Below are 23,237 nucleotides of genomic sequence, written 5' to 3' on the forward strand. Positions count from 1 at the left end.
TGACTCATGCAATCTTGGTAAAATGGGTGTTAAATGATGAAGCTGAAGATAGGAAAATATCTTCCTTTCCATAAAGAAAAAAAAGAGAAGAGGCATATTTGAAAGCAGTTTATGTTACATGAAAGTTAAAAGCCACTATTAAAATGTCCCTCAGTTACTGAAATTATCAGCTCCAATGTAGCAAAACCTACGATCAAAGTCGTTCTATGATGTTCCCCCACCCCAACGGATATAATAATATTGGCCACATGGCTAACTTTAACAATCACATTATTTTGTCAAATGTAATAATTATTCATGTTGTTTTAAATCAATCATGCATTATCTCTCAGTTTTGAGAGTTTGATGATGTAATTGTTTATTTTTAGAATGACATTATAGAGTTGGTGTGAGAGGCCAGATCTGGCCAATTTGAGCATAAAATGGGTAGAATATATTGGCCGGATATGGCTGGTTTAAATGTTAAAGGGTCAAGTGGTTCAATTTGCAAACCCTGCATGGTATTTTGAGCAAATGTCCTTTGTCATAACTTTGAGCAGAGCAAAAGCTTTGTAAGTAATATACATAAATTATGAGGCAGCCTATCAGATGGGACTTTGCAATTCAAATGGCCACACTTTTTGTCCCTGTAAATTATATTACAGGGATACATTGTATGTGGAATACTCAGCCTGCTAAATGAAAGAGCAGTTAATTCAATTTATCAAACGATTGGAATCCATAATCAGAACTAAAAGAGATCTTAACGAATGAGTCATTTTTAAAAAAAGACAGTAAAGGTGCGATTTTAACCTTTTGGCATTCAGATTACCCTACCAAATGTAATGCTTATTTATTCACATAATTTGGAATTAAGCATAAAATATCTTGTAGCTTCAAGATTTCGATGATGTGATTTCTTTATTTTTAAAATTACATTGTAGGGTAGATAGTTAGGAGGCTGGATCTGACCAGTTTGAATGCTAAAGGGTTAAGGGAGATTTGGCTGCTATTTCTAGCAGATCAACTGACTACTTAGAAGCTTCTTCAGTGGCTGTGTGTGAGTATCCTTCAGTTAATTCATTAGTATAGAACTATTTTGGATTTTGGATACACCGTTTTGTTGTCAAGAGTATTGATGTTTTGCATGTTCATTCATAGATGCAGGCATGGCTGGTCATGGGATGCATCACTTCTTTGGCATCCAGCCATAGAAAGTCTGCCTCATCAAATTCCATGTCATCTGTGTGAGCATGAAAAAGTCAACATTAAAACAATGATGATAATGATTTATTTTAAAATTTGATTGCATCAATTTATTTTCAATGACGTATATATTAAATATACAACCAATGTAGGGTGATGAATGAAAGCCAATGTGCATATAAATAACATTCTTTTTTATTATCACTGTCACTTCACTGAACATTGGGCTTCTGGATATGACAAGTTCTTGCCTATAATGTCTGCTAATTCCTCACAAGGTATGTCTTTTAAGAACATAATTGTTTGTTTTTTTAAATCCCAAACTATGTAGAAAACATGGCTGGCGGTGACTGCTACAGGGTGTCCAGGCTAAATTTGGTGATTTTTTTGTGTCTCCTTTTTAAGAAACAGCTTAGCTTGAAGTATTGCTGAACTGTCAATGGCAGTGGAGAGCATAAAGGTTACAGTTGTAGTTGAGAGAAATGTAGCTGACATGGAGGACTGGAAGCCACCTAAATATTGGAAAAAAGTTACCTGTATTATGGTGATTTCTGACAGGTATCAAAAATACTGACATCACGACTGTTGCTCAATGTTCTATGAACACTGTAAAGGCTGCAAAATGTGACATGGATGTTACGGAAATTAAGGACTCTCAAAATGTGTTAGTTTTGGGGTGTGTCTCCAGTGAGGGTGATGCCATGCCACGACACATCATTGAACAGGGCCTTAGGTACAATCCAGATGGCTATGTGAAGGTGCTGGAGACTGTGGTCAAACCCTGGCTGGAGTGAGTGGCTACTAGAAGGTCATATGTGTGGCAGTAAGATCTGGCTCCTTGCCATACCTCTAGAAAGAGTCAGAAGAAATTAGGAGGCTAGACATTGAGATTTCACCAGCTCCAATGTCTAGCCTCCTAATTCTTTGAGATCGTAATCTCATGGATTACTATGCACAGGGAGTGGTTGAAAAAACAAAAAACACCAACTGTTCTGCTTGCAACATCCAGGCTGAACTGGTGTCCAGGATCAAGATGTTCAAAGATCTCTCCAGAAACATAATGAGGAATACATGTGCTAGGTCTTGGAGCCAGCTTGAAGCCGTGTTGGAAGTTGAGTGGGGGTTACTTTGAGTAACCTGTTATCTCCCAACTATAATCTAATTCAGTGGTTCCCAAAGTGGGTGGTGGTAGGGGGCATTGACAAACGGTGGGACAATAATGGGGTAGGCAAAAGGGGGCAATAGATGTAAAAAAAACCACCCAAATAGTGGATTAATTAGGTTAAGTTTTATCTATGAAATACAGTTGTTTTGAATTTGCTGCAGAAAGTGGTCTATGTTTGTAATGGTGAGTGAGGGGGTGGTGCTAGGAATATGGCCTGGGTACCAAGGAGGGGTAGCCTGAAAAAGTTTGGGAACCATCGATCTGGTTGATCTTTTTTGATTTAATAAAATACTTTTATTTTTTTATGGGATATTGTGTTTTCTTTTCGATTTCTGCAAGCTGGCAAAGTTATCCTGAACACTCACTCTGTACATATCATGAAGAATAAGGTGTCAACTGCCTAATACACATTAATATAACAACAATTACTTATGCAATTACATGAATGGGAAACAGCTTTTATTAAAAATATATTTGTATGCCTACTTAAGTTTATTATGTAATAATTATAATAATTACTGCAATGGTGATAATGATATGATGATTATGAGGTGAGAAAGTCAGAACTGTCAGTAATCAGGTTGGTCAGTATCTAGGCCAGTTGAGTTGATAAATGTAGATGCTATGATTAATTGCACAGGTAATAGCTCAGCTGTTGATACATATTGTGTGTGTGTATGTGTGTGTGTGAAGATATGTACAGCTAAAGAACGTTGCACATCATTGAAGGAAGCAACAGATTTTATGAGTCAATGAGGGAGCTTCCATATTATCACCTGATCTGACAGAAGTAACAGCTACACTGCCTTCAAATTCTTCTTCAGAGAAAACAGGGAAGGTCACATTGAACAGAAATATGCACAAGTGGATAGAAAGAAAGGAAGACATTACACATACAAAACAAACATACCTACATGTTCACACATATCAAAAAGAGAGCGAGAGGGGGGAAGGAAGGGAAAGAATGAAAAAAAAACATTAAAATGCCTGATGTCAAATACATCTGCGTTGAATCAGCGACACCAAATAGGCAGCACTAAAATGGCTGTTCCAAAAACATCTCACACCTACATTGGTATATACTCACAAGAAATATGGGGATAGTTGAAATGTCTTTGTCCACTGTCCACTGGATAAGAATTAATCTGAAGCTAAACAAAATAACAGACATCATCACTGGCTGTTGTTAGAGTCTTGGTTCTGCAGGAGTAGACGAGTGGAATACACATCTAAAACAAAAATTTTAAATTGGACATTAATTGAACCCCACTAGAACTATTTGGAATTGCTGAAGGGAGTAGAACAATTCTGCTTGATCCTGATCCAGCAGACAATCCAGCAGTGGCAGTCCCTTTTTGTTTCTGGACATAGTGTATCTAAGACTATATTATTCAAATTATTCATGTGTACGTTTTTTTAAAGACAATACAGTATAATTTGAAGAGGATTTGGTTTTTATTTCTAGCTGGTCAAGGGACCCAATGCAAGTGATAGTATATTTAATGCAGCTTTGGGTTTATTGTCACCCTTTTAAAATTTCCATTGCTACTATGAAGTAATCTAGACCCAGGTCAGTCTTGATCGAGCAGACCTATGACCAAAGGTTTCTAACCATGACCACCCATCTTCATTTCAAATAGAATATTTACAGGCACAGGCAAGGCTATATAGTTAAGGAGCTCATTATACAACCACATGGTTTTAGGTTCAGTCTTACTGTACAGCACTTTGGGCAAGTGTCTTCTACTATCACCCAGACTGATCAATGCCTTATGAGCAGATTTGGTAGGTCGAAACAGTGTTGAAGCCTGCCATGTGTGTATATATGTGTATGTGTGTGTATGTGAGCACGTGTGCGTGTGTCTGCATCTTTGTGTTTGTTCCTCTCCACTGATCACTGGTTTTTGAACTTCTTTGGCCTCAGAAAAGACCTGTGACATCATTCCATGGACAGAACCTTTGTTGATATATCATAAAAGATATGCCCATGTTTTGTACCCTATCACCAGATTGCAAAAAAAAAAAAAAAAAGTGTGTCTTTGTTGGCTTCAAACTCGAGAGGACCACTCTTCTCTCTTTCAAATTGGGTGTCAACTGCTGAGGTACCCACTTTGTAACACTTTCCGATGCCCAAAGTCTTCCACCATTTTTGGTAATGCATTGTGACCATATAGTTCAATTGTGCAGCGGGTTCATGGATTGTGATGCATCTGCTTACATGAATCAAAGCATCCACTTGCTGTTGATTTGAACCAGTGGCTGAACCCTGGCTCTATCTGGCCAAAATATTCTACATGCTTTATGTTCAAACTAGCCAGATCCAGCCTCTCACATCTACCCAACAATGTAATTCTAAAAATAAACAATCACATCATTGAAATCTCAAAGCTATAAAATAATACAAGATTAATTCAAAGCAATATGAATAAACAAACATTACATTTGACAGAGTAATCTGAATGTTAAAGGGTTAAACTTTATCCATCAGTGTATACTGCTTTTGTCAACCATTAGCACACTAAAGGCAAATCATGTCACTGTAAGAGTTTTCACCCCTGTAGCTGCAGGCACATTGCGTTGCATTGAGAGGGAAGAAAACTTGTATGGCAGCATAATTTGACTTCAGCATGCTAAAGGTTAATGATGTTATCTTTGGTGAAAGCTTTCTGTGGGTGCCAGACTGCCTACACTCATCCTACATCAAAAACTCAATGACAATGCATTGCTTTGGAATCTTGGAATCTATTAGTTGCTTGCAATGATGAAGAACAGGAAGAAGAGCTGGTTTAGAGGAAAAGTTATTCTCTGAACATGTGTAGTTTGACAATACCCGCTATTTTTGCATAACTTTGAGTATAACTCCCATATTTTAACAATTTCGTATGATTCTCAGCTTATTGCATATCATCAATGAGTCTCAGTTGAGTTGTGTCATCTTCTGTACACCGGCCTCTAGTTCCAGTTTCATCAAATTTGCAAAAATAAGCAGAATCGTATAATCTTTGAGAATAACTTTCAATTGATCCAGTTGGATGTGATAAAAATCTAACCTGATAAAAATCAGTTGATGTGATAAAAATCTAATCTTTTCAGCAATTATCAATTTCTTCTTGGAACAAATTGATGACATTATTGCAGAACTTATACTTCTAAAATTCATTGTGGCTACGTAGCTTTCTTCATAGCTTCAGAGTAAGGTAGGATAGAAAAAGATGATATTTCTGGGACAAAATCTAAGTGTTTACTGATATCAATAAATCAGGTTGCCCTGAGGAATAAAAAAAGAGAGTCTGACAGAGAAACCAAGTAATGGCCAGCAAAAGTGAAAAGGTAAAAAATAGTTAAGAAATGAAAAAGAAGGTGATCACAGTAAATAAGAAATAATAGGCTGGAAGTGGTGATTGATGTGAGAGGTTGACAGGAGGCAAAGAATAGAGGAGAAAACAGTGATTGAAATGATGATCTTCATGATGTAATATCTATTATTCACATCATACATCACCAATATCCCCATAATAATATACTCAACACATATCTTCATCATATTTATTAACAATATCCAGCATCATCATCAGCAGCATGTTTCTATTTGCATTGTTCGTCATTATCATCATATGATATCTATTGACAACATACAAAGTAGATAACAGAATTTACAAATTGATAATGTAACAGGGGTTAGACAATGATACATGATGATGATGATGATGATATGGAATACAGGTGATTACAACAGATAATGATTGAGATAGAAAAATTCCAATCAAGGCTATTAGCTAACAAAAAAAAAATCAACATATATAAAATATATGTGCATGCGTGTGTGTATGTATATACATATACAATATAAATGAATACATAAGTATAATTATATATTTACATATATGTGTGAGTGAACATATATATATATGTATATATATGTATATATATTTTACATCAATAAAGGAGGTGTGTGTAGAATATACTTTAATGCAAGTAACAGCTAAAAAGTGAGGGATGAATTAATACTTTTCAAGGATCTCCTCAGTTGCATGTCAAGAACGGATTGGTTGAGCAAACAAAAACCGCTCTGTGAATTTGTATAAAGTGCCATGTGCACGTCATAATGGATTGTTGCCAACAATGATATTTATTCCAGAACCAACCAATTTAATCTCAATATGAGGAGAAGTGAGAGGAGGAGGAGGGTAAAAAGAAAAGAAAAAAGAGAAGTGTAAAAAAGAAGAGAGGAGGAGGAGTATAAGAAAAAAAATTGGAAAAGAAAAATAAAAGACAAAAAAACGCTGATAAACAAAACAAAAAAAAACTCCCTCAAAAAGCAGGTGGAAGCTGTTTGCATGCACAACTCAATCTTTGAATATACCAAGTAATTAAACAAAAGAGATATAAACAAATAAATGTCATTGTTATTTTCAATTCAATAAAAAAGCACATAAATAAATGAAATAAAGAAATGAAGCAAGTAAGGAAAGAAAAGAAAAGGAGGAAGCAGGCCAACAAACACAATACATTCAGTGTTCAAGAGGGTATATTTAAAAAAAAAAAAATACATATAAAAGCGGGGGGGGGGGGGGGGGAGTCATGGACCATAACCATGAGACTTGCTTGAACTACTGTTGCCTCCTGGCAGTGATCAATAGTGAGTTACAAATGAAATTATATAATATTAGAGAAACATTTGTGTTTGACAGCAGTAAGAGGGGAAAAGATACAAAAGCATGATGCTGAATGGTAGTTTAACCTGAACAGAGCAAAATACAACGGGCGATGTAGTTTACATACAAGTCTACCTTGATCCAACAGAACCAGGATCAAAGGTATGCCAGCCATGACCATCCTGTCTGTTAGGGATATCTTTACACTATATTGTCATTACTCTTTTACTTGTTTCAGTCATTTGACTGCGGCCATGCTGGAGCACGGCCTTTAGTCGAGAAAATCGACCCCAGGACTTATTCTTTGTAAGCCTAGTACTTATTCTATCGGTCTCTTTTTGCCGAACTGCTAAGTTACGGGGACGTAAACATACCAGCATCGGTTGTCAAGCAATGGTGGGGGGCAAACACAGACACACAAACATACATATATATACATATATACGACAGGCTTCTTTCAGTTTCCGTCTACCAAATCCACTCACAAGGCTTTGGTCGGCCTGAGACTATAGCAGAAGACACTTGTCCAAGGTGCCATGCAATGGGACTGAACCCGGAACCATGTGGTTGGTAAGCAAGCTACTTACCACACAGCCACTCCTACGCCTATTAGTTTATATGTTTTTTATTTTCAAGATATCAAATGTGAACTGAGAGAAATTTTGCTGCAATTTCCACCACATAAAGGCTCCTTTGGCAGCATAAGTAGTGGAAAGTTTGAAGAGGAAATAAAGGCTATGGGCTGGGTTTAATCAAGTGAAGGAACAAGGGGTTAAACATAGCAGCATAAAGACGAAAATGTAACGCTGTGAATCATCATCACTGTCATTGTAACATCCACTTTTCCATGCTCACATGAGTTGGACGGAGTTTATAATTGAAGGAGGCTTCTTTTTATGGTTTGATGCCCTTCCTGACACCATCTTTCTCTTGTTTCAAAGTAAAGCAATACATCCCCATGGCCAGACATGTTTTCAGGGAATACTGGAAATGAATAGTGTTTATTTACAACAATCATGCAATAACAAGACAATGAGACACAAACATACACTCATTTACACACACATATATTTTATCTTGATTTGTTTCTGTCACACTGCAGTCATGCTGGGGCACAACCTTCATAAATGAATTGATCCCTGCACTTCTTTCTTTTTTTTTTTTATAAGCTTGGTACTTATTCTATTGATTTCTTTTGCCAAACCCTGAAGTTACATGAACGTAAACACACCAACATTGGTTGTCAAGTGGTGGTGGAGGACAAACACAGACACAATGACATGCACACACACATATCAAAATATATATATACATATAGGAAAATAAAAGATAATAATAATAAGGCAGAATGCTAAACTGAAAGCATATTTTAATATAAATGTGCATAAGGAGGATTAAAAAGGACTTCTAACCGACTTTCATTGCATGGCAAATTTTCAAGAAGAGGGGAAATGAAAATAATTTTTTTTACAAAAATATATAAAAAAATAAATATACCAATACATTATATTGTCTTTGAGTTTTTAAAGTTCAATGGTAATCCATGTAGATAATTGTTAGATAGATTAAGATGCATGGAATTAAGAATCATGTTGTGTTTAAAAAAGGCTGAGAGTTTGTGTTAAACAGGAAGTGTGGTGTCAAAACAGGAAGTACGTGTAAGGGAAGACAATTCTGTGGATTTTATACTCTTTAGTTGGAGTATATATATCACATATATATCAATATATATATATATATATATATATATATATATAGGAAAATAAAAGATAATAATAATAATAAGGCAGAATGCTAAACTGAAAGCATATTTTACTATAGATGTGCATAAGGAGGACTAAAAAGGATTTTTTCAAGAAGAGGGGAAATGAAAATAATGTTTTTTTACAAAAATATATAAAAAAATAAATATACCAATACATTATATTGTCTTTGAGTTTTTAAAGTCCAATGGTAATCCATGTAGATAATTGTTTGATAGATTAGGATGCATGGAATTAAGAATCGTGTTGTGTTTAAAAAAGGCTGAGAGTTTGTGTTAAACAGGAAGTGTGGTGTCAAAACAGGAAGTGTGTGTGTGTGTAAGGGAAGACAATTCTGTGGATTTTATACTCTTTAGTTGGAGTTCTGGACTCTTTGTCAACAGGAAGTTTATGTCTGTTCTTAGAGAAACAAGAAGTAAATTTATATGTATTTCAATGGGTAGGCGAGAGAAAGGAATATGGTCACCGAGGGGTTTGTATGTTAAGAAGCGTGTGGAATTTCTCTATAAAAAGATTCTCCTTGTTGATTCTTTCTTGTGTAGAGATTCTATCTTTACATTGATAGAAAGGGAATATAAGGAATTTAGGGTTTTTATTTTTGGCACAAGAGTCTATGTGGCCACTGAGTGGAATTTATAGCAGATGGGCTTTTTCAATTTCTGTCTACCAAATCCAGTTACAAAGCTTTGGTCAACCCAAGGTTACAGTAGAAGACATTTGCCCAAGGTGCCATGCAGTGGGACTGAACTCAGAATCATGAGCTTGGGAAGTAAATTTCCTAACCACACAGTCATACCCCTACGAATGCTTGACTTTTGGTTGTTGTAAACTGTTTGACAATTCTTAGAGAAGATGGTACCCTCCACTCATTTTGTCCTTTTACTGCTTCCAGTCATTGGGTGTGGTCATGCTAGGACACCACAGTTTTAGTTGACCTACTCATTTCAATCTAGCTTCTTAATTTATTGATCTAACTGTTATTTTGAAATAAAGGCACAGGCAATCACATGTCAGGCTAAGTGAGTCATAGTGATTGCCTGTATCACGGCACATAAAAGGCGCCAGTGCTGGCAACATGTAAAAAACAACCAGTACACTCTGTAAAACGGTTGGTGTTAGGAAGGGCATCCAACCACAGAAAGCAAGCTAAAACAGACAACTGCAGTTCTCTGGCTTACTGGTCTAATCAAACCACCTAACCCATGCCAGCATGGAAAACAGACATACGACACAATTTGATACACAGGTATTCATTATAAAACATACACGTAGCTCAAATGCTCTTAGCTGGTAGTTCAAAGGGATATCTATTGATCTACACACATACACACACAGATCCAAAAGACAGCTTGCAAGAGGTGAGTGCTGCTAGTGGCAATGACATCAATCTTACTATATGCTCCATCACTCACTACAAATTCAAGCAGACAATCCAATGAAAAAGCCTCTCTCTATGTGGTTGTCCAACACGCTAGAAATATCCAAATGTCCTTCAGATCTCACCCATCTTAGAAAATGACACTTTAAGATACTATGCATAGAAAAATGAAGGGATACTTATGACTGGAACACTTTTAATTATAGATCTGCTCAATACTGACCTGAAGTTAAACTATCCTTTCTACTATAGGCACAAGGCCTGAAATTTTGGGGACGGGTGAATGTCAATTACATCGACCTCAGTACTTAACTGCTACTTTTATTTCATCGACCCCAAAAGGATGAACAGTAAAGTCAAGCTTGGTGGAATTTGAACTTAGAATGTGAAGACAGACGAAATACCACTGGTGTGCTAATGATTCTGCCAGCTCACTGCCTTCCTGAAGTTAAACAATAACAACAGACTGGTGTAGAAGTTAGAAATAGTTCAGTTATTTACTAAAAATATATACGGGCATATTTCTGTAAAGGCACAGGGCTCAATGGCTAGTGTCGAGCTTACGATCGTGAGGTTGTGAGTTCAAATCCTGGACCTGGCTGTGTGTTGTGTTCTTGAACAAGACACTTTATTTCACGTTGCTCCAGTTCACTCAGCTGTAGAAATGAGTTGCAACGTCACTGGTGCCAAGCTGTATTGACCTTTGCCTTTCCCTTGGATAACACTGGTGGCATGGAGAGGGGAAACCGGCATGCATGGGCGACTGCTGGTCTTCCCTAAACAACATCGCCCGGACTTGTGCCTCGGAGGGTAACTTTCTAGGTGCAATCACATGGTCAGTCATGACCGAAGGGGGTCTCAGCACATGGGCATATTTCTAGCTATTACAGCAAAACTTTCCTCATAATATATAAACTTCAATAAATTATTGATAATATGTGTATGACACTCGAGGCCATCACTGAAACTGGAGTATTTTGGGGCTTTTTTTTTTTTATTAATCTAGCACCAAGTAGCCTTATGAACAACCAAGGACACAGAAGATATTTACATTGACAGATGTCACATTTTGGAAGAGGAATGTATTTGATATAATCAACCATGGTACCACTCTGGAGGAAAAGCAAATTTAAACTCAGAAGAACACAAAGGAACATAACCAAAAAATTGTGAGGTATTTTCTTCAGAGATCTACAGATTCTTCCATTTACTTTATTATTATTATTATTATTATTATACATGATAGCAATAATAATAAATAAATAAAAATGATAATAGTAAAATCTACTATAAATTAAAGAATCATGATTTTAGAGAAACTCAAGATTTGATATGTTAACCTGATGTGCATGTGTGTGTGCGTGTGTCTGTGAGTTCGAGTGTGTGTGTGTATGAATATGAACAAAGCTACTTATGATCTATTGGATGTATAGCGTGATCTCAGAGATGTACTCCATGTCAGATAAGAAGGTTAGGACATGCAAGATACACTGTATGGTACTGATGCAAACATACAATGGGAGTGGGATGGGGTGCTGACTGCCAATGTGTGCACTGAATACCAGACACACAAGATGATGATGATGATGATGATGATAATACTGCATTGCCTAAAACACATAAAAACAACAAATATTTTATACAGCTTATGAAATACGATATCCATGTTTCATTTAATTTTTTTTTTTTTTAATAATCAAAAATTTGAAAGGGTTTACAAACTTCCCATTATTAAACTGATGTTTGGAAAACAATGAAATGTCTTTATTAAAAGTTGGTGCTTGGAAGATAACTTCAGAAAAAAGTTCTTGAAGAAAATTATGATAGAAGGATGAGATTTAAGTGTAATCACTTTAAACCAGCTTTGTATCACAGAAGCAAGGGTGATCACAAACAGATTGTTTTCAAAAGGGGTCAAAGGGGTTCAAAGAAAAATCACAAAAGGAATTCTATACCATCATCTCAAAATTATATCTCAGCCCCTATAAAAGAAAAACAACAACATGAACTAATAGTAATATCAATGTGACCACCACAAGATCATGTCATTGTTGTGGTGAGGTAGTTTGGACCCTGAGAGTTATGCCAGTAGATGGCAAGTTCCTAGTAGGGCCTCCTTTTCTGAACAGGTCAAAGGATAGGGGCCAAACTAATACTGACTACCTCTTCCCAGAGATAAAAATGGATTTGTGTAGGGCCCTATCGAGAGAAAAACAAAATTACAGAAGCACCAATGATGATTCAAAACCAACAGCTGCTTTTGTGTCTCCAAGCAACCCAACGGTGTGTCAATTTTGAAGAATTCTAGATTCTTGAGATTATCTCCCCTTCTCATTTTGAGTTAGGAGGATATGCCACCAAACAATTGTTTTAGCTTCTCTGGAAGCACAGATAATTTAGATAAATCAAGAGTCTTGTAGGGTATTTAATACACCTTCATTGTTCAAACGCACTATGACTTATTTTGCTTCACTCACGTTTTATTTAAATTATAGAAATTACCTAAGCCACATAAGTGTTCTGTGCTTTTTTGTATATATCATCTAAGCATCTTATCTGCAGGAGACAAGGTACAATAACTGCTTTGCTGGTGACACCTACTGAGGAAGAAGCAAGTGTCCACAGCTGTCCTCTCGTCTCCAGACCACCAGATTGTCCTTTCCTTACTGGAATGTCAATTTTGGAGAATTTCTGATTCTTTAAATTATCTTTCCTTCTCATTTGGAGTTGGTCCCAATAGCCATCAAGCAGCCGTCTTCACCTTTCTTGGAAGATAATTTAATAAATCAAGAATTTATCTTAAATAGTATTTAGTATACCTTTATTTATCTCAGTGGTACTAACTCTTTCCCTCGGGAACTCACACACACATCAAATCTAACAAATAGAACAAGAGAAACCCAGTTGGTTGTTTTCATAATATACTTAAGGCAATTTCAATAAAAACCAATGAAATTATAAACTGAGAAGAAAAGGAGGATGTAAATAATAAGATCCTTTTCTCCGTGCCCAGAAATGAGAGGGTTGTGTCCAACAGTACCAAACTTATGGACATGCTTTAGTTACTATAGTGGAATGAGTAGAAGGGGCTTGGTAAGGGGATGGTAGAAAAGTTGGGGAGCTGAACAAACAGCTGACAAAACAAAAATCAATATCACCTTCAACTGCACCCCACTTTCTGTCATCCTACCCTCTGTTTTTACTACAACCACCACCCTTATACTAAATACAGCACAATGTCAAACTAAGGGTGTGGGATGAGGAAGGTAACTATTGGCCATGAACAGCAAGGTGGATGGGTAGAATACTAGTTTCTCCAGAGCACGAGTGCTTTTTACATGGCACTAGCATGAATTGATATTCATGTATCTGCAAGTAATGTGTGTGTCAGTCCAGCCCTGGTTTAATAAACACCAGATGAGGGCTAACATTTCCTAATACATCATTTCAGGTAGTTTTGAGGAATTTGGCTGTTATGTAATCACACATGAGCTTCTCTTGGATTATTTTCCCCTTCTCTCTAGACATTTCCTCTCTCTTCTTTCTGATGAGGAGTCATGCTCAAAACGTTACACCTCCCACCTCTCTCTTCCATCCTAAACAGAGTGTTACACACCCACTCATTTTTTGACCTGAACCTGAGTGTTAACCTAATACATTCACTGTGTACGTCCTTTTGATATTTGTGGGTTTTTGCTTTATTTTTATTTTCGATTTGCCAATGTGGCTGTGTGGTAAGAAGCTTACTTCCCAATCACATGGTTGCAGGTTCAATCCTGCTGCATGACACCTTGGGCAAGTGTCTTCTTCTATAGTCTCGGATTGACCTGTCTTATGAGTGGATTTTGTAGACAGAAACTGAAAGAATATATATATACAGGGTGTGATGGGTAAATTGTCACCATTTTATATTTTTAATTTCATGCATGTGTATTGTTTGCTTTCGATTTTGTTGACTACACAGTATAGTATGGTCAGTTGGGAACTGTCTGTGAGAAAAACAGCACCATGAAACAATTCACTCTGCCAGAAATTTGGAAGCGACATGTTGCACTGATTAGCATTCATGCCGGAAGCTCCAATACAAACATTTTAAGGTGTTTGGGTGTCAATCTGAGGACGGCGCAGATTTATGGTAGCATTCACCAACTTAAACAAGGGAACAGTCCAGAAGAGCTGCAGGAGATTCCGGAATCATCTGGAGGCCATGGTTGAAGCCAATGGCAAATTCATTGAATAAATTCACTCTTTAGTATTTCAAGATATTTCTATGTAATTTTAGTAAATATATCTGTTAAAATGAGATGTCAGTGTTATTCTCATTTTTGCATAATTTAGATGACAATTTATTCACTGCAACCTGTATATATATGCGTGTGTGTGTGTTTGTCCCCACATTACCGCTTGACAACTGGTGTGGTTTACATCCCCGTAACTTAGTAGTTCAGCAAAAGTGTCCAATAGAATAAGTACTAGGCTTTAAAAAAATAAGTCCTGGAGTTGATTTGTTTGACATAAAAACCCTTCAAGGAGGTGCTCCAGTATGGTTGCAGTCAAATGACTGAAACAAATAAAAGTGTATATATATATATATATATATATATATATGCATGCATTATATACACATATCCAATGAGATCATCCATGTCAGCTTGCATAAATGTGTGCGTACTTACTTTTGAACACACACATATCAGTACACAAACAATATGCATATAGCTATGCACATACACACACCCACACATGTTCACACAAGAGTGTGTGTATGTGTGTGTGTGTGTTATCACCTGTCAATCAAATGTACAAGCTGCAATGAAATTGGATATTGTACAAAAAAAAGTCAAGTCACAAAAGTATACATGTAAACATAGAATACTCACACACACAAACATGTAAACTAATACAAAACACTCACAGCGCACACATGTAAAGGGCAAACACACACACACACACACATGCGCAAAGGACAAACACACCCATACATCCACCTACACACATAAGCAAAGGATAAATACACCCACACGTCAATCTATCAATTCCAGCTGCCTGATCACAATTGGTGTTATCAAGGATTTTTTTAACAGTGAGGAAATCAGAGAGATTCAAAGAATGTGTGTGTGTGTGTGTGTGTGTCTGAGAGAGAGAGAGAGCGAATGGATAGGTAGAATAAAACATCATACACATAAGCTCAGTAAAAGAGAGGAGGCATTTGGAAAGAAAGAAAATGAAGAAACAGGATGTTTGTATGAAGGGCTGGTGGTGGTGGTAGTGGTGGTGGGAGTAGTAGCAGCAACAGCAGTAGTAATATAAAGGCAGCTAAAATTATATTGTACCTACTTTACTCGCTTCATAGCACTTTAACTAGTTTATGTATGTATGTGTGTGTGTATATATATATATATATATACACACACACATCAAAAATAAATAGACACCACAGTATCTATGTATATGGATATATATATATGTATTTATGCATATGTATATATGTATGCATATATACATGTGTGTGTATATATGTATGTATGTATATATATATATATATATATATATATATATACACATATATATATACACACACACATAAGGGATATTTATATACTACTGAGGCGTATGTGTGTGCGTATATATGTATACACACACACAGGGTGTCTATATACTTTTGAGATGTTTGTGGGTTATGTATGTGTGTGTGTGTGTATCTACCTTGTTTATCATTTTGTCCATGTTCTTTTGCCACGTCATGTACCCAGTTTTGTATCTATATGTACATGTAGATGAAGGTATGTACATACATGTACATATATATGCATATACTCATATATTGTTTATATATATATATATATATATATATATATATATATATATATATATATATACATACATATATATACATATATACATATATATATATCTGAAATGATTAAATATCTACAATTGCTGCCGTTGAAGTTGTTGCCTATGAATCCTCCAAGTTTGACTTTCTTCTCAGAACACAAGAGATACACTAGAGTGGATTGATATAACTTCACCACCACCACCACCATCATCATAATCACCATCAATATTATTAATACCATCACCAATATCATTAGCATTATTATTTTTATTGAAGGCTTTTGCTTCATTTTCTTTCTTTCCCACTCACTTTCCACTTCCATACGTATGTGTGTGTGTGTGTAAATGTAATCCTAATTTTACTATACAAAAAAAAAAAAGAAAAAGAAAAAAAATTAAAATAACAGAAATCTAAATCAATAAAAAAAAACTTTGTTCCTAATATAAATATTTGAACTGTGTTATATTTACTGAATAGAAAAAGGAAAATGCGTTTACCTGAATTATGTTTTATTCTAATGTTTGTGTGTGTGTGTGTGTGTGCACATACATATGTGCATATATGTGCATATGTGTATATATTTATTTATTTATTGTAAGTATATAAAATGTGTTAATATGAAAGAGGAGTGAGAGGAAGTTCCATGAAAGGAAGAGAAACAATAGAAGCTATAGAGATGAAGGGGAGGAGAGTCAGAGAGAGAGAGGGAGAGGAGGGAGAGATAGAGAGAGAGAGAAAGAAATGCAGGGTGTGAGAGGGATAAAAAGAGGAAGATAAAACAACAAAGAAAAAAACAGTTAAAATAAGAGAAAGAGGAAAAAAAAACCAGAGTTGAACTAGAAAGGGAATAAAAATAAATAAAGCAAGAATAGGGAAGAAATAGAGTTAAAACAGAATTATGAAAAAGGGAGAAGGAAAGAAAGAAAGAAACATGACCTAAACGAATGAAGGGGATGTAGAAATGTGCAGTGAAAAAATATAAAACATGAGAGAAATATATTGAAAGAGAAGGACAATGCATAACAGCTTATGTATTTTTGTTTCATCATTGTCATTATTTAACATCTAGTTTCCATGTGCTGGCCTGGGTGGGACAGCTTGACAGAAGCTGGTGAGCCGGAGGACTGTGCCAAACCCTACCTTCTGTTTTGGCATGGTTTCTATAACTGGACGCCCTTCCTAATGCATGTACTGGATGCTTTTTGAATGGCGCCAGCACCAGTGGGACTCACCAAGTAACATGCAAGCCTAGTTTGAAGGCTGTTGAAAAGGCAGGCCAATACTCATAGCTTTTTCAGTTTAAGCATAACTTTACCATTCAAGAATCGACACGGAAAGACCAAAACAGTTTCCAATTAACTGAAGCAACACATGTAAGCCTGAATGTATTCTTTTACTTGTTTCAATCATTTGATTGTGGCCATGCTGGAGCACTATCTTAAAGGGGTTTTAGTTGAAGAAATTGAGACAAATTCTTTCCAAGTGTCATACTTATTCTATCGGTCACTTTTGCCAAACCACTATGTTACGGGGATGTAAACACACCAACATTTGTTGTCAAGCAATGGTGGGGGGACAAACACAGACACAAAGACACACACACATATACATATGTGTGTGTGTGTGTGTGTGTGTGTGACAGACTTTTTTCAGTTTCTGTCTACCAAATCCACTCACAAAGCTTTGGTCGGTCTGAGGCTATAGTAAATGACACTTGTCCAAGGTGCTATGCTGTGGGACTGAACCCAAAGTCATGTGGTTGGGAAGTAAGCTTCTTACCACACAACCATGTGATGAGGAAGAGTGATTTCTTTTTGATTTTTTTACTTAGATTTGAAAAAAAAGGATTGTACCCAATGCCCTTTGTAGACCCTCAGAGATGTTCTTTCTGAATAGTTTTATGTCAATCATTAGCAGTGGGGAACAAAATCTCAAGTAAGGAGGGAATTTCAGAGGGATAACATTCATGGAATGAAGGAAGGACCAAGGAACTGTAATTAGTACAGAGCCGAGGTAGAGAGGCAGGAGACAAGTGTGCTTGAGTAGAGTTGGTATGAGACTAAACCAGTTACCAGGAGCAGAAACAATTGCATCAACGACAGAAAAAAGTAGTGATTTGATTGTCTATTGAATCAACTATGGTTAGTTGAATCACTCAGGATAAAACCATCAGTAAAATCAGTGTTTAGATGTCTGATGAAACCAATCTTTAATCACTCTTGATCTTCATGGTGAGCACTTTCCTTGTTACAGCTCATCAGAACAGAATTTTGGTAATCAGTGACCTTGCATGGGGGTTCCATGACCCTGCCCAGTGTAGTTAAGACTACACTAGTATGGGGTGGCCAAGCCTACTCAGGCAAGTACTCCAGAGTCTGGAATGTGTTGGCATGATTGTGTGGTTAAGAAGTTTATTGAGCAACTATGAGCCTCTTGAGTGTCTTCCACCATAACTTTGGACTGACCACTGCTTTATAAGTGAAATTTGGTGGATGGAAACTGAACAGAAGCCCATCATGTGCATTTGTGTGAGTGGATCTGTTTGCTTCTTTCTGTCTTCACATTGACGCCATTTGAGCAGTGACGTAATGTCTCCCATAAGCAATAAGTCCTGTGACTTGGCAGTTTTGGTTTCAACATGAAAAAACAAGTGGAATAAAAAATACATCTTACTTGAAAAAACAAATATTGGCAGCCAGTCATAGAGTACAGAATTGGCCCTTCACTCAAGGAGCATGTTGAGACATTTGAATGAGACAAGTGACATGGCTGAGTTGTTATGCAGTTCACTTAAAACTACATAACTTGGGGTTTCCAACCCATTACATGGCACTTTGCGCAAATAACCTAAACCATAGTCTCAGGTCAACCAAAGTGAAATTTTATAGGTAGAAACTTTGTGGAAGGTTCTCAGCGGGAACACTCCGATTCTACACTTTACCCATTACCCTGTTTAGCCACTGCCTGATCTTTAAGTAACTTTTGCATGGGTGCCTCTTATGTGTCACCAGCACAGGTGCATTTCATGTGTCACTGACACTGGCCACAGCTACAATTTTACTTAGCTTGACATGTCTTTTCAAGCACTTATTACAAGGAATGTGGACCAAGCAAATTCAGAGACTTGGCTTTTGATAATGCAAGTATTAACACTCAATTATATTAACTCCAATATTTGATTGGTACTTCATTTTAGTCAAATATATGGCCTTAGTTCTTATTTATTTAAAGCCTGGTAGTTATTCTACCGGTTTCCTTTGCTGAACCATTAAGTTATGGGGAAATTAACAAACCTGCACTGAACATAGAACATTAAAGGCTAGAACTAAATACTGCAAGGCCTTTTTCTGCCAAATGCTCAGAAGAATCTGCCAATTCACCACCATGCCAATTCCACCATAGGTGGAATTACAATGACAAATTCAGAGACATTCAATAATAGAAGCTATCATCTTCGTCGGCAGTTGTATCTTCAACCAAATATGAGTGAAATCTAATGTGAAACAAATTGGAATATATATATATATATATATATATATATATATATATATATATATATATTATATATATATATCATGCTCAGTATCCCAACAAACTGGCTGTTGAAAAGCTTGAGCCCTATGACCTTAAGGGCAGCAATCCAACCCCTTTAATTTCATAGAGACAATATTGATTAAAATTATGAAAGCGTGTACAAGGGATGTATTCACTTTTCACCTTCAAATAAATAACATTCATGTTTTACTCTTGTTACTAAATTCTCAGACAGTTATTTATTCACAACTAGAAATGTTTTTAGACATACGTAGATTTTGGAAGATCAGGTGTTGCTAGTTCTCTCATTTATACAAAGGAGTAATGGATTAGAAATAGGATTATGAATAAAGTCAATGCAGACAAGAAGAGAAGATCACTGAATCAACACAGATGGTGGTGGTGGTGGTGGTGGTTAGTTATATATATGCCTGTGTATGTGTGTGTGTGTGTTATGTTCTTGTACTAGGGTAAACACTTTACCAAGGTTAGGAACAACACATACAAGCATTAACACACACATGCACATATATGTATGTATATATGTGTATATATATATATATATATACACACACACACATATATACACACAGACAAATACAGATGCAGGTGTGGTCCGTGGTTATGAGGTTTGCTTCTCAATCATGGCTGCTTTTTAGGTTCAGGCCGACTGTGTGGTATCCTGGGTAAGTGTTTTCAACTGTAGCCCCAGGTTGATCAAAGCCTTCTGAATGGATTTGGTAGACGGAAGATGAAAGAAACCAGTTGTGTGTGTACATTGTATATATATATATACACACGTATAATTGAAAAAATTCGTTATAGGTATAAAGATACCATAAACAAGTATAAAAATGGAGAAAATATGTTAAAATCAAAATTGAGTTTAATACAAAATTGAACTCAATACATATGCATGTTTCAAAAGACAATACAAATATTTAAGAAAAAATAATAATAATAATAATAATTAGAGTTATACATTGTCATTCTCATCAGTGTGAAGAATTTTTAGGAAGAACATCAAAAAGGTTATTAATAAAATTTAATAAGGAAAAACAGATGGGGTAATAGGGAAAAATAATAATAAGAGAGATGAAAAAGAAAGACATCAATGTGTATGCAAGTCTATTTGTGCAATAAACTATAACTTAAAAAGTCTAACGGATATATTTAAGAAATAGTAAAAGATTGAGACGAAACATAACGTAAACAAAAACACGTGTGTCCAGCAGATATAAACAACACATTCACTCAAAGACAAAAGCCATAGAGTCATACGTATACATAGTTATATTGAAAACGAAAAAAAAAAAAAAATATTATTAGAAGCTTCTAGCTAAATAACAAAACTATATTTAAATTGATTCAATATTTGAACATATATGATTCATTCAAAAAAAATCTCCCACTCAAAAATTGCCCGGCTCAGGGGAGACATTCAAAAATGAATAAGAAACAAATATATGAAGGAAAAACTATTAATTCACAAGGAATAAATACGTATACACCTAACACATAAGAATATACACACATACTCACACATAAACACACACACACACTCTCTCACACATACGCATACATGCGTGCATGTGAAGATAGAAACATAATATAACAAATACGTATTCAAATAAATTGCCTACACCTATTCATACATATACATACATACATATATATATATATGGCATTAGGAAGGGCATCCAGCTGTAGAAACTCTGTCAAATCAGATTGGAGCCTGGTGTAGTCATCTGGCTCACCAGTCCTCAGTCAAATCGTCCAACCCATGCTAGCATGGAAAGCAGACGTTAAATGATGATGATGATGATATATATGAATGTATGCACATGTGCATGTATGTATGAATGTTTGTCTTCTTGTCATGGCATCACATGATTGTTGTAAATGAATGCCAATATTTTGCAAGTTTCCATGGAGAAAAATAACTATAGAAAATCTGCCTCAATATATTTGATAATTTTCTATTTCAGTCAGTACCGATATTACTTATATATGCAAACTTGGCTGTATACAAAATGTTAAAGTTAGCTTCCTGCATCATGCCGACTCATAAGCGCCGGTTTCCTGATTTCCATGAAGTAAAATTTGCCAGCTGGATGGGACGCTGATCTGTCGCAGGATCACTCATGTTTGCCAGCTGAGTAGACAGGAGCAATGTGAAACGAAGTGTTCTGCTCAAGAACACAATGCGTCGGCGAGTCCAGGAATTGAAACCACAATCTTATGATCATGAGTTCAACACCCTATCCACTAAGCTACACACCTCCAAGCTTGGCTGTATGGTTAAGAAGTTTACTTTGCAGCTAAGTGATTTTGAATTCAGTCCCACTACATGACATCTAGGGTCCAAGGTCAACCAATGCCTTGTGAGTGAAATTGGCAGACAGAATTATATATTATATGCTCACGTGGTTACCCCAGTTTGATCCTGACTGATCTTCCTACTTTTTGGAGTTGCATATCTGAACCACTTCCCAAACTTTCAGCCCCTCTCCTCATTCACATACTAGCACTCCACCCGGATTACCACTGGATCTACTGACTCTGCCTCACGGATTTGTTTCATTGATGTAAATCGCTCCAATCTACCATGACTTTTGAACTTTTATACTCCATACTTTAATAATTTGCCATTCTCTCTCCTTTTTTTCTTTTTCACTTTTTCCAGCATGCCTAATTACAAACCCTTCCTCCTCCACCTTCACCACCGCCTTTCCGCTGCTTTCAACTTTCTATTAATCTTTCCCTACTGCTTTTCAAGAAAACATGCTTCTGTAATCATGTTTCCTTTCTCAGTCGCTGCCTTCACCACCACTTTATCTCCAAAGGTTTCTGCCTCCATTCTGCCTCTGCCATCCTACCCATACTCTGCACCACTTCCTACTGCCTTCTCCCTCTTGCTTATTCCACCATTTCGTCCTGTTGCACATTCCACCTTATCCTTCATACTCCATCTAAACGACCTTTCCCATGACTTTCTTGATCACACTAAACAACATAAACTCCACTCACTCTTTCATCCTGTCCTACCCGATGCCACTACGCCCACCCCTCCTCCTCACCCTCACATTACTCCAACCCTCCTCTTTCTCCTCCCAGCCTTCCACTGCCTCTGCCACCCCTCCCACATCTAACTCCTCCTCCTCCCCACTTCAGTTTGTTGTTACCATTCCTCCGGATCTTCCCCTCTCTGAGGCAGAGCGCTCTCTTCTCAGTAAGGGTCTGCACTTCATCTCCCTCACTCCATCCAGTAATGAGTTCCAGATCTGTGTTGATACTCATAGCTTTGTGTGTTGCATCAGGCTACGTGCACTATTCCACAACACTCCACCTGCATCTAATGAAGAGGACTGCTTCACCAACCTGGGCCACTGACCATCTCACAGGACACCAGCTCCTGGCCATTTCCAAGCATCTGCCAATGTGTTGTGGACCGGTTCAACTTTTGCAGGCATCCCCAACATTTTAACATCTCCCCAGCCAAACTTTCAGCCCTTCAATGTCTCTGACACTGCAAAGATATCGTCATAAAACTGACTAACAAGGTTGGAGCTGTGGGGGTTTGGTGCACAGACCTTTACAAGGCAGAAGCTCTCCACCAACTTCAAGACACCTTCTATTGCTCTCTGCCCTCCAACCCCACACCTAACTACCAACAAGCTGCGTCCTCCATTATTCGTGACCTCGTTTCCTCCTCCCA

At 36.7% G+C, this 23,237-nt stretch overlaps 1 long non-coding RNA gene across 1 annotated transcript in view; it reads right to left on the minus strand.

The window, feature by feature from the left end:
- Positions 1 to 790: 790 nt before the first annotated feature.
- Positions 791 to 23,237, minus strand: part of LOC128250337 (uncharacterized) — a 31,590-nt gene continuing 9,143 nt past the window's right edge. Inside the window, exons 2-3 of the long non-coding RNA XR_008266364.2 lie at positions 3,438 to 3,579; positions 791 to 1,697 (exon numbers count right to left, since the gene is read on the minus strand). This is a non-coding gene — a long non-coding RNA (uncharacterized LOC128250337). The remainder of the gene's footprint in view (positions 1,698 to 3,437; positions 3,580 to 23,237) is intronic.

The sequence above is a fragment of the Octopus bimaculoides genome, chromosome 20 (genome assembly GCF_046866305.1).
Source record: "Octopus bimaculoides isolate indiv1 chromosome 20, ASM4686630v1, whole genome shotgun sequence".
Lineage (NCBI taxonomy): Eukaryota > Metazoa > Mollusca > Cephalopoda > Octopoda > Octopodidae > Octopus > Octopus bimaculoides.